This window comes from Pongo pygmaeus, chromosome 14, assembly GCF_028885625.2.
Source record: "Pongo pygmaeus isolate AG05252 chromosome 14, NHGRI_mPonPyg2-v2.0_pri, whole genome shotgun sequence".
Taxonomy (NCBI): domain Eukaryota; kingdom Metazoa; phylum Chordata; class Mammalia; order Primates; family Hominidae; genus Pongo; species Pongo pygmaeus.
Window position 1 is genome coordinate 25,848,365 of NC_072387.2, and position 11,654 is coordinate 25,860,018.

Below are 11,654 nucleotides of genomic sequence, written 5' to 3' on the forward strand. Positions count from 1 at the left end.
CCTGACCTCAAATGATCCACCCTCCTCAGCCTCCCTAAGTGCTGGGATTACAGGCGTGAGCCACCGCACCCGGACCATAAATCTTATTTGCTTTATCCTACACATAGATGCCACTATCACAGAATAAAAATACACACAAATACCACCCACAATACAATTAATAAAAATAATTTAAACTTAGTTTACAGTTACTTTTTTCCTTAGAGAAATTCCAACTTAACTATGCACAGTAAATTGAAGTGTGTAAAGTCAGATGGCGTTTCTTGCTAGATGGTTATGCTGCCAACTGGATACACAAGTTTTACTTGTTTCATTTTACTTTCTATTTTTATTGATTTCTTTTTTTAACTTAAGTTATGTTCTATAAGTATATAAAATATTAACATGGAGTATAGGAAAAAGAAATCAGTGTTAAGATATTCTGAAGTTCTTATATTTTGTAAGAGAAGAGCATGTATGTAAGTAGGTATTTTAAAATCAAATATATATTAGCTATGTAACCATAGCTACTAAAAGAATAAAAAATTAGTACTGGCCGGGCGTGGTGGCTCATGCCTATAATCCTAGCACTTTGGGAGGCCGAGGCAGGTGGATCACTTGAGCCCAGAAGTTTCAGACCAGCCTGGGCAACATGGCAAAATCCTGTCTCTACAAAAAAACAACAAAATTACCTGGGCTTGGTGGTGCATGTCTGTATTCCCAGCTATTCAGGAGTGAGGGGCTGAGGATCACTTGATCCCGGAAGGTTGAGGCTGCAGTGAGCCGTGATTGTGCCACTGCATTCCAGCCTGGGCAACAAAGGGAGATGCTGTCTCAAAAAAAAAATAAAATAAAATTAGTAGTGATGGGAAAAAGAATACTTGAACAATCACACAGGAGGCAGGATAATAGTCTATTACTGCCTAACAAATTACCTAAAAACTTAGTGGCTTAAAATAACAAATATTTATTATGTCTGTTATTGTAGGTCAAGAACTGGGAAGAAGCTCACCTGGGTGGCCCTGACTCAGGGTCTCTCATGAGGTTGCAGTCCACATGTAGGCCAGGGCTGCAGTCATATGAAGGCCTGACAGGGGCTGATGGATCTGCTTATAAGCCCACTCATGTGGCTATTAGCACGAGGCTTCAGTTCTTCTCTGGTTGTCTCCAAAGTGGTACACTGCCTTTTTTATTTATTTATTTTCGAGACAGGGTCTTTCTCTGTCTCCCAGGCTGGAGTGCAGTGGTGCAGTCACAGCTCACTGCAGCTTCCGCCTCCTGGGCTCCAGCAATCCTCTTGCCTCAGCCTCCCAAGTAGCTGAGACTACAGGTATGTACCACCATACCCAGCTAATTTTTGTATTTTTTGTAGTTGCCCAGGCTGGTCTCAAACTCCTGAGCTCAAGCAATCCACCTGCCTTAGCTTCCCAAAGTGCTGGGATTACAGGTGTGCACCACTGCGCCTGACCATACACTGTTACTTCTCTCTTTTTCTTTCTTTCTCTTTCTTTCTTTCTCTTTCTTTCTTTCCTTCCTTCCTTCCTTTCCTTCCTTCTTTCCTTCCTTCCTTCCTTCCCTCCCTCCCTCTTTTTCTTTCTTTCTTTCTTTTTTTCTTTCTTTTCTTTCTTTTTCTTTTCTTTTCTTTTTCGAGACAGAGTCTCGCTCTGTTGCCCAGGCTGGTGTGCAGTGGCACAGTGCACAGATCACAGTAGTGCGATCTCGGCTCACTGCAGCCTCTGCCTCCCAGGTTCAAGCGACTCTTGTGCCTCAGCCTCCCTAGTAGCTGGGATTACAGGCATGAGCCACCACACCTGGCTAATTTTTGTATTTTTAGTAGAGACGGGGTTTCACCAGGTTGGCCAGGCTGGTCTCCGACTCCCGACCTCAGGTGATCCACCCGCTTCGGCCTCCCAAAGTGCTGGGATTACAGGCTTGAACCACTGTGCCCGGCCTTACACTGTCATTTCTATTGAACTCCTTAGAAGCAAGTTACTAAGTGCTTCCCAAAGACAAGCAGAGGGGAATTGGGCAGTAAAAATTAAATGGAAAAGTACCAGAGAATATGTGGACACATGTTTAAACTGTCACAGGCAGAAAGGAGAAAAAAAATAAGCAAAACAAAAATAGAAAACAAAATAAAATGCTAAAAACGAATATGAATAGACATTATGCTTGCCTATTGAAAGAGAAATACTTGAAGACTGGATTTTTTAAAATGATAGCAATGTACGGTTTATGATATGCTGCAAATTATAATAACAGTAAAGAGATAAAAAATGTATACTGGAGAAATATTAAGCAAAAGAAAGTGAAACAACAATAATATATAAAGTAGACATTTTTGCAAAATGCATTACTAGGCAAAAGAAAGATTACTTATTGATAAAAAAGAACAATTAACTAGAAAATTCTAAGGGTTTTGTTTTTATTTTATTTTTATTTTTATTTTTATTTTCATTGATAGAGCATGGGGTCATGCTCTATCGCCCAGGCTGGAGTGCAGTAGCCAACTCCTGGGCTCAAGCAATCTTCCCACCTCAGCCTCCTGAGTAGCTGGGACTACAAGCATGTGCCACCATGCCCAGCTCAGTTTAGAAACTGTATGCACCTTACATATGGAATCATTCATAACTATATGGTGAAATTGAAAAATCCATAATTATGCTACACTTTCATAAAGTCACACAGAAAAAAATCTGTTTAGTACATATATGGCTTTAATTTATACTAAATGTAAAAAATTGATCTGCACCCAATAATGAGGAAATGACTAATTTTTCAATATGTGAAACATTTACACAAACTGAATACTAACTGGATCATAAGGGATTTCTCAACAAATATTAAAGAATGGATCATGTACACATGGCATTCCCTGACTGCAATGCACAAAGGAAAGTTAATAATAAAAAATAAGAGAGTAATATTTAGAGAAATTTTAAAATGCACATGTGTAGAAAATTTTAAGCAGACTCATAGATTTATTATTATTATTATTTTATTTTTATTTTTTGAGATGGTCTCACGCTGTTACCCTGGCTGGGGTGCAATGGTATAATCACAGCTCATTGCATCCTTGACCTCCTGGGTTCAGGTGATCCTCCCACCTCAGCCTCTAGAGTAGCTGGGATTACAGGTGTAAGCCACCATGTCTGGCTAATTTTTTTTTTTTAATAAAAATGAGGTTTTGCCATGTTGCCCAGGCTGGCTGTGAACTCCTGAACTCAAGTGATCCACAGTGCCCATCCTCTGATTTGTTTATTAATTTTAAAAGTGGACTCCATGGCTAGGCACGGTGACTCATGCCTGTAATCCCAGCACTTGGGAAGCTGAGGCGGGCGGATCAGTTGAGGCCAGGAGTTCAAGACCAGCCTGACCAACATGTGAAACTCTGTCTCTACCAAAAATACAAAACTTAGCCAGGCATGGTGGCGGATGCCTGTAATCCTAGGTACTTGGGAGGCTGAGGGAAGAGAATTGCTTGAACCCAGGAGGTGGAGTTTGCAGTGAGCCGAGATCGGGCCACTGCACTCCAGCCTGGGCAACAGAGTGAGACCCCATCTAAAAATAAAAAATAAAAAAGTGGACTTCAAAACAATTCAAGGTCAAAGGAGAAATTTCAAACTTACGGAGTTGTATTTAAGACAATACGAATAATTATGTCTACCCTTTCATTCAGATTCTCTGATTGTTAATGTTTTGTTACATCTGCTTTAAAATCCCTTTTATAGACCAGGCGCGGTTGCTCATGACTGTAATCCCAGCACTTTGGGAGGCTGAGTCGGGTAGATCAGTTGAAGCCAGGAGTTTTAGACCAGCCTGGTCAATATGACGAAACCCCCTCTCTACCTAAAATACAAAAAGTAGCTGGGCATGGTGGTGCGTGCCTGCAATCCCAGCTATTTGGGAGGCTGAGGCACAAGAATCACTTGAACCCAGAAGGCCAGAGGTTGCAGTGAGCCAAGATCACACCACTGCACTCCAGCCTGGGTGACAGAGTAAGACTCTACCTCAAAAAATAAATAAATAAAATCCCTTTTATAGGCCCATACTTAATTTTGGAGATAGTTTCAGGCATAATATCTCTTTATCTTTAAATCTTCAGCATGTATTGAAGAACAAGAGCATTGCAGCCATAATGACAGAGCAAGTATCACTCATACTGATAGAATAATATTATCTAGTATTCAGATTGTATCTATGGTCCCAATATTTTCCACTGTGGACGATCCTCCTCCCCTGACCAGGATCTGGTCCAGGAACAGGTGTTGCATTTACTTGCCGTGTCTCTTAGGTCTCCTTCAATCTGGAATGGCCCCTCGGCCTTTCCCTCTCTCATGACACTGACAGTTTTGAAGAGCCCAGGCCAGTGGTTTCCAGACAGAGTCAGTTTTATTTATTTATTTATTTATTGAGGCAGAGTCTTGCTCTGTCGCCCAGGCTGGAGTGCAGTGGTGTGATCTTGGCTCACTGCAACCTCCACCTCCCAGGTTCAAGCGATTCTGCTGCCTCAGCCTCCTGAATAGCTGTGATTACAGGCACGTGTCAGCACGCCCAGCTAATTTTTGTATTTTTAGTAGAGACGGGGTTTTGCCATGTTGGTCAGGCTAGTCTCGAACTCCTGACCTTGTGGTCCACCCATCTTGGCCTCCCAAAGTGTTGGGATTACAGGCGTGAGCCACCATACCCAGCCCAGAGTCTATTTTAAACATGTTCCTCTGGTGATGCTGTTGTCCTCTCCAGTTTGAGAACCACCACGTCAGAGGCATCTTCCTGTCTGAACCATTCTTTCCTGTTGCTCTCAGGAAGGCAGAAAGGTACAGCTGGGCTCACCCCATACTCATCTGGGCCTCCCACACCCAACCCCATGCCTGGCACCCAGTAGGTACTCAATAAAAACTTGACTTGGTTGTTATGTAGACCAGGGTTCCAGCCCATCTGTGCCACAGAGTGCGTTGGGCAAGGACTTCACCTCTCCAGGATCACTTCTCCCATCTGTAAATCTTGGTTTGGGGGTGGAGAGTGGGTGGGACTAGGTGATCTTTAAAGGCTCTTGCAACTTTGGTTGTTGCCTCTCAAAAGGACCTCTTTCCTCCCACTCCAGGAGCTGGAGTAAGTGTCTTAGGTCTCCCAAGTCAGTGACTCATTCATCAAATACTTATGAATCACCTATGAGGTGGAACCTGGGACTTGATTTTCTTTATTTCTTTTTCTTTTTCTTTTTGAGACGGAGTCTTGCTCTGTCGCCAAGGGTGGAGTGCAGTAGCGTGATCACAGTTCACTGCAACCTCAAACTCCTGAACTCAAGGGATCCTCCCACCTCAGTCTTCTAAGTGGCTGGGACTTCAGGTGTGCACCACCACACCCAGCTAATATTTATTTATGTATTTATTTATCTTTAGAGATGGAGGGTCTCACTATGTTGCCCAGGCTGGTCTCTAACTCCTGGGCTCAGGAGATCCTCCCACTTCAGCTTTTCAAGTAGCTGGGATTAGAGATGTGATCCACATTGCCTGGCTCATTCCAATCTTCACTTCCATGGTCACATTGCTTTCTCCTCTTCTGGATGTCAACTTTCCCTTGGCATCCCTCTTGTAGGAATATATGTGATTGCTTTTAGAGCCCATCCTGATTATTCCACACTTTCCCTAACTCATACTCCTTAATTTAATCATATTTGCAAATGTTTGCCATGTAAGAAAACATTTTAGGGATTAGGACCTGATAGCTTTGGGGTCCATTATTAAGCCTACTACAGCTAGTGAGAGCTATTAAAGTTGGCTCCAAATAAACATATGGAAAAATACTCATCATCACTAATAATCAGAGAAACACAAATTAACATCATAATGAGATACCAGTCAGAATGGCTATTATTAAAAAGTCAAAATATAACAGATGTGGGTGAGGCTATGGAAAAAAGAGAACACTCATACACTGTTGGTGGGAATGTAAATTAGTTCAGCCCTTGTGGAAAGTAGTTTGGACATTTCTCAAAGAACTAAAAATAGAATTGCCACCTGAGCCAGCAGTCCCATTACTGGGTATATACCCAAAGGAAAATAAATTGTTCTACCAAAAAGACATCTGCACTAGTATGTTCATCAAAGCAAAGTTATTAGCCTAGGTGCGCTCTACCAGCAGATTGGATAGAGAAAATCTGGGATCCTTTTGAAGTTCATGAGTGTGAGAACTGGGTGTTCACCCGCATGTGTGAGATGTGCCACCCGCAAACCTTGTTATGACATTGGCACATTACCGAAAAAAAAGAAAATCTGGTACATATGCACCATGGAATATTATGCAGCCATAAAAAATAATGACACTATTGCCGGGCGCAGCGGCTCACACCTGTAATCCCAGCACTTTGGGAGGCCAAGGTGGGCAGATCACAAGGTCAAGAGATGGAGACCATCCTGGCCAACATGGTGAAACCCTGTCTCTACTAAAAATACAAAAATTAGCTGGGTGTGGAGGTGCGCTCCTGTAGTGCCAGCTATTCGGGAGGCTGAGGCAGGAGAATCGCTTGAACCCGGGAGGTGGAGCTTGCAGTGAGCCGAGATCACGCCACTGCACACCAGCCTGGCGACAGAGCAAGACTCCATCGCAAAAAAAAAAAAAAAAAAAAAAAAAATTATGTTATTGTTTCCTTCGCAGCAACATGGAAGCAGCTGGAGGCCATTATCCTAGATGAATTAACACCAACACAGAAAACCAAATACTGGGTGTTCTCACTTACAAATGAGAGCTAAACACTGAGTACACATGGATATAAAGATGGGAACAATAGACTCTGGGGACTCTAAAAAGCCGGGAGGAAAAGAGGGGAAAAGGGTTGAAAAACTACCTATTGCTCACTATGTTCACTATTTGGGTGACATGAAGGTTCAATAGAAGCTCAAAACTTCAGCATCACACAAAATATCCACGAAACAAACCTAAACATGTACCCACTGAATCTGAAATTAAAAATAAATAAATAAAGTTGGCTCCAGTGTCCTTTTTTCTTATTATTTTTTTTTTTTTTATTTTTTTGAGACGGAGTCTTGCTCTTGTCGCCCAGGCTGGAGTGCAATGGTGCGATCTCGGCTCACTGCAATCTCTGCCTCCCGGGTTCACGCCATTCTCCTGCCTCAGCCTCCCGAGTAGCTGGGATCACAGGCACCCACCACCATGCCCCACTAATTTTTGTATTTTTAGTGGAGACGAGGTTTCACCATGTTGGCCAGGCTGGTCTCGAACTCCTGACCTCCGGTGATCTGCCCGCCTTTGGCCTCCCAAAGTGCTGGGATTACATGTGTGAGCCACTATGCCTGACTCTTTTTTTTTCTTTTTTTTTGAGATGGAGTCTCCCTCTGTCACCCAGGCTGGAGTGCAGTGGCACGATCTCGGCTCACTGCAACCTCCGCCTCCCAGGTTCAAGTGATTCTCCTGCCTCAACCTCCTGAGTAGCTGCGACTACAGGCACATGCCACTACACTGGCTAAGTTTTTATATTTTTGGTAGAGACGGGGTTTCACCATTTTGGTCAGGCTGGTCCCAAACTCCTGACGTCAAGTGATCTGCCTGCCCCGACCTCCCAAAGTGCTAGGATTACAGGTGTGAGCCACATCGCTTGGCCTAAAATTTTTCAAAAAGTGTGATAAAATACATATAAAATTTATTAACTTTTTAAGTGTACAGTTCAATGGTACTAACTTCATTCATATTGTTGTGTAACCATCACCATCACCCATTTTCAGAACTTTTCTTATCTTGCAAAAAGTGAAGCTCTATACCTATTAGACAATAACTCCCCATTTCCCCTGACAACCAGCATTCTACTTTCTGTATGTATGAATTTGACTGCTCAAGGTACCTTATGTGTCTTAGTCTATTTCATGTTGCTAAACAGAATACCTGGGACTGGATAATTTCTTTTAAAAAGAAGTTTATTGGCCGGGCGGTGGCTCACGCCCGTAATCCCAGCACTTTGGGAGGCCGAAGCGGGTGGATCACGAGGTCAGGAGATCGAGACCACAGTGAAACCCCGTCTCTACTGAAAATACAAAAAATTAGCTGGGCGCAGTGGCGGGCGCCTGTAATCCCAGCTACTCAGGAGGCTGAGTCAGGAGAATGGCGTGAACCCGGGAGGCAGAGCTTGCAGTAAGCCGAGATTGTGCCACTGCACTCCAGCCTGGACGACAGAGTGAGACTCCGTCTCAAAAAAAAAAAAAAAAGAAGTTTATTTAGCTTACGGTTCTGCAAGCTGGGAAGTTGAAGGGGCATGGTGCCGGCATCTGCTTCACTTCTGGTGAGAACCTCATGCTGCACTCATGGCAGAAAGTGGAAAGGGAGTAGGCATGTGTAAAGAGATCACAAAGAAAGAGAAAGCAAGAGAGAAAAACCCAATGAAGCCAGACTCCTTTTAACTACCTACTCTCATGGGAACCAACCCATTCCTGTGAGAGTAAGAATCTGCCTCCTTCGGAAGGCATTCAGCTATTCACGAGGGATCCATCCCCATGACCCAAACACTTCCCACTAGGCTCTGTCTTTCATCACTACTACATTGGGGAACAGATTTCAACATGAGTTTTGGTTGGAGACAAACAATATCCAAACCATAGCATTATGTAAGTGGAATATTATCTATTTTTCATTTTGTGACTGCCTTATTTCACTTAGTGTAATATCCTTAAGGTTCATCCATGTGGCAGCATATGTCCAAATTTCCTTCCTTTTTAAGACTAAACAATATTCCATTGTATGTATGTACCACATCTTGCTTATCCACTCCTGCCGAAGGACACTAAGGTTGCTTCCACATTTTAGCTATTGTGAATGATGCTGCTATAAATGTGGGTATACAAAGATATCTTGAAGACCCTGTTTTCATTTTTTTGACTATATACACCGAAGTGAAATCACTGGGTTATATAGTAATTACATTTTAAATTTTTGGATATTTTCCACAGCATCTGTACCGTTTTACATTCCCACCAACAGTGCACAGGGGTTCCAATTTCTTCACATTCTTGCCAACACTGATTACTTTTTGATTACTTTTTTTTCTTTTGAGATGGAGTCTTGCTCTGTTGCCCAGGCTGGAGCGCAATGGCATGATCTCAGCTCAGTGCAACCTCAGCCTCCTGGGTTCAATCGATTCTCCTGCGTCAGCTGCCCAAGTAGCTGGGACTACAGGCATGCACCACCACAACCAGCTAATTTTTGTATTTCTTAGTAGATACAGGGTTTCACCATGTTGGCCAGGCTGGTCTCGAACTCCTGACCTCAAGTGATCTGCCTGCCTCAGCCTCCCAAGGTACTGGGATTACAGGTGCAAGCCACCTGCACCTGGCCAGTAGTAGCTTTTTGATAGTAGTTATTCTAATTGATGTAAGGTGGTATCCAATTGTGGTTTTGATTTGCATTTCTCTGATTATTTATTAGAGATGTCGAGCATCTTTTCATGTGCTTATTGGCATTCATATATCTTGTTTGGAGAAATGTCTATTCAATTCCTTTGCCCATTTTTTTTTTTTTTTTTTTGAGATGGAGTTTCGCTCTTGTCACTCAGGCTGGAGTACAGTGGCACCATCTCGGCTCACTGCAACCTCTGCCTCCCGGGTTCAAGTGATTCTCCTGCCTCAGCCTCCCAAGTAGCTGGGATTACAGGCACTCACCACCATGCCCGGCTAATTTTTGTATTTTTAGTAGAGATGGGGTTTCACCATATTGGTCAGGCTGGTCTTGAACTCCTGACCTCGGGTGATCCACCTACCTCGGACTCCCAAAGTGCAGGCATGAGGCACTGATCCCAGCCCTTCGCCCATTTTTGAATCAGGTTATTCGTTTCTTTGTTGTTGAATTTTAGGAGTTTATATATAGACTGGAAATCAATCTCTTATCAGATATGTGTTTTACAAATATTTTCTCCTATTCTGTGGGTTGCCTTTTTACTCTGCTGACAGCATCTTTCTATGCAAAAAAATTTTTAATTTTTGCAAAGTCCAGTTTGTCAATTTTTTCTCCTGTTGACTGTACCTTTACTGTCAGATCTAAGAGATCATTACCAAATCCAATGTAATGAATATTTTCTTTTGTTTTCTTCTAAGAGTTTTATAGCTTAGCACTTATATTTAAGTCTTTGATTCATTTTGAGTTAATTTTTGTGTATATTATAAGGTAAGAGTCCCAACTTCATTCTTTTGCATGTGAATATCCAGTTTTCCCAGTATCATTCGTTGAAAAGACTGTCCTTTCCTCTTTGAATGGTATAGTACTCTTGTTGAAAATCATTTGAGGGTGGGCATGGTGGCTCATGCTTGTAATCCCAACACTTTTGGAGGCTTCGGTGGGCAAATTGCTTGAACTCAGGAATTTGAGACCAGCGTGGGCAACATGGCAAAACCATTTTGTATTTTTCTACAAAAAATACAAAATTTAAGAAAAAAGAAAATAATTTGACCATAGCCACAAACGTTTACTTGTGGGCTCTCTATTCTGTTCCATTGATCTATGTGTCTGTTATGTCAACCATACTTCTTTGATTATTGTAGCTCTATAGTAAGTTTGAAAGCAGGAAGCAAGTCTTTCAATTTTGTTCCTTTTAAAGATTGTTTTGGCTATTCAGGATCCCTTGAGATTTCATATAAATTTTAGGGTGGGCTTTTCTATTTCTGCAAAAGACGTAATTGGGATTTTGAGAGACATTGCATAAAATCTGCAGATTCCTTTGGGTAGTATCGATATTGTGACGGCCAACTTTTTGTGCCACTTTGGGCTAAAGGATGCCCAGATAGCTGGTAAAACATTATTTCCAGATGGGTCTGTGAGGGTCTTTCCAGAAGAGATTAGCATTTGAGTCAGGAGATTGAGTAAAGATTATCGGCCCTCACTAATGTGCATAAGCATCCTGCAATCTGTTGGGGGCCTGAATAGAACAAAATGATTAAGGAAAGGCATATTTCCTCTCTTTCTTTTCCCTCCTGGGTCTAGGACAACCATAATCTCCTGCCCATAGAAATTGGAGCTCTTGGTTCTTGGGCCTTTAGACTCTAGGACCAGCAGGGTACCCTCTCCACCACCTCCAGTTCACAGGACTTCCTACCACGACTGAATTACACCATCAGCTTTCCTAGTTCCCCAGCTTTCAGACAGCATATTGTGGGACTTCTTGGCCCCCATAAGCAGGTGAACTAATTCCTATAATAAAGACACTCATATATCTATGTATATCCTATTGGCTCTATTTCTCTGGCTAATATGGACATCTTGCAATATTAAGTCTTTCAGTTCATGAACACGGAATGTCTTTCCATTCATTTGTGTTTTCTTTTATTTCTTTCAGCAAGGTTTTTGTAGTTTTGATTGTGCAAATCTTCCACCTTCTTGGTTAATTTAATTCCTATATACTTATTCTTTTTGATGCTCTTGTAACTGGATTTTTTTTTTTTTTTTTTTTTGAGATGGAGTCTCACTCTGTCACCCAGGCAGAAGTGCAGTGCTGCGATCTCGGCTCACCACAACCTCCGCCTCCTGGGTTCAAGCAATTCTTCTGCCTCAGCCTCCCAAGTAGCTGGGATTACAGGTACATGCTGCCACGCCTGGCTAATTTTTTGTATTTTAATAGAGATGGGGTTTCACCATGTTGCCCAGGCTGGTCTTGAACTCCTGAGCTCAGGCGATCCACC

General features: G+C 42.4%; 1 non-coding gene across 1 annotated transcript; it reads left to right on the top strand.

Annotated features, from left to right (window-relative positions):
- Nucleotides 1-6,144: 6,144 nt before the first annotated feature.
- On the top strand, nt 6,145-6,243 carry LOC129012015 (small nucleolar RNA U13). The gene has a single exon (XR_008493523.1). It is a non-coding gene; the product is annotated as a small nucleolar RNA U13 (small nucleolar RNA).
- Nucleotides 6,244-11,654: the final 5,411 nt, after the last annotated feature.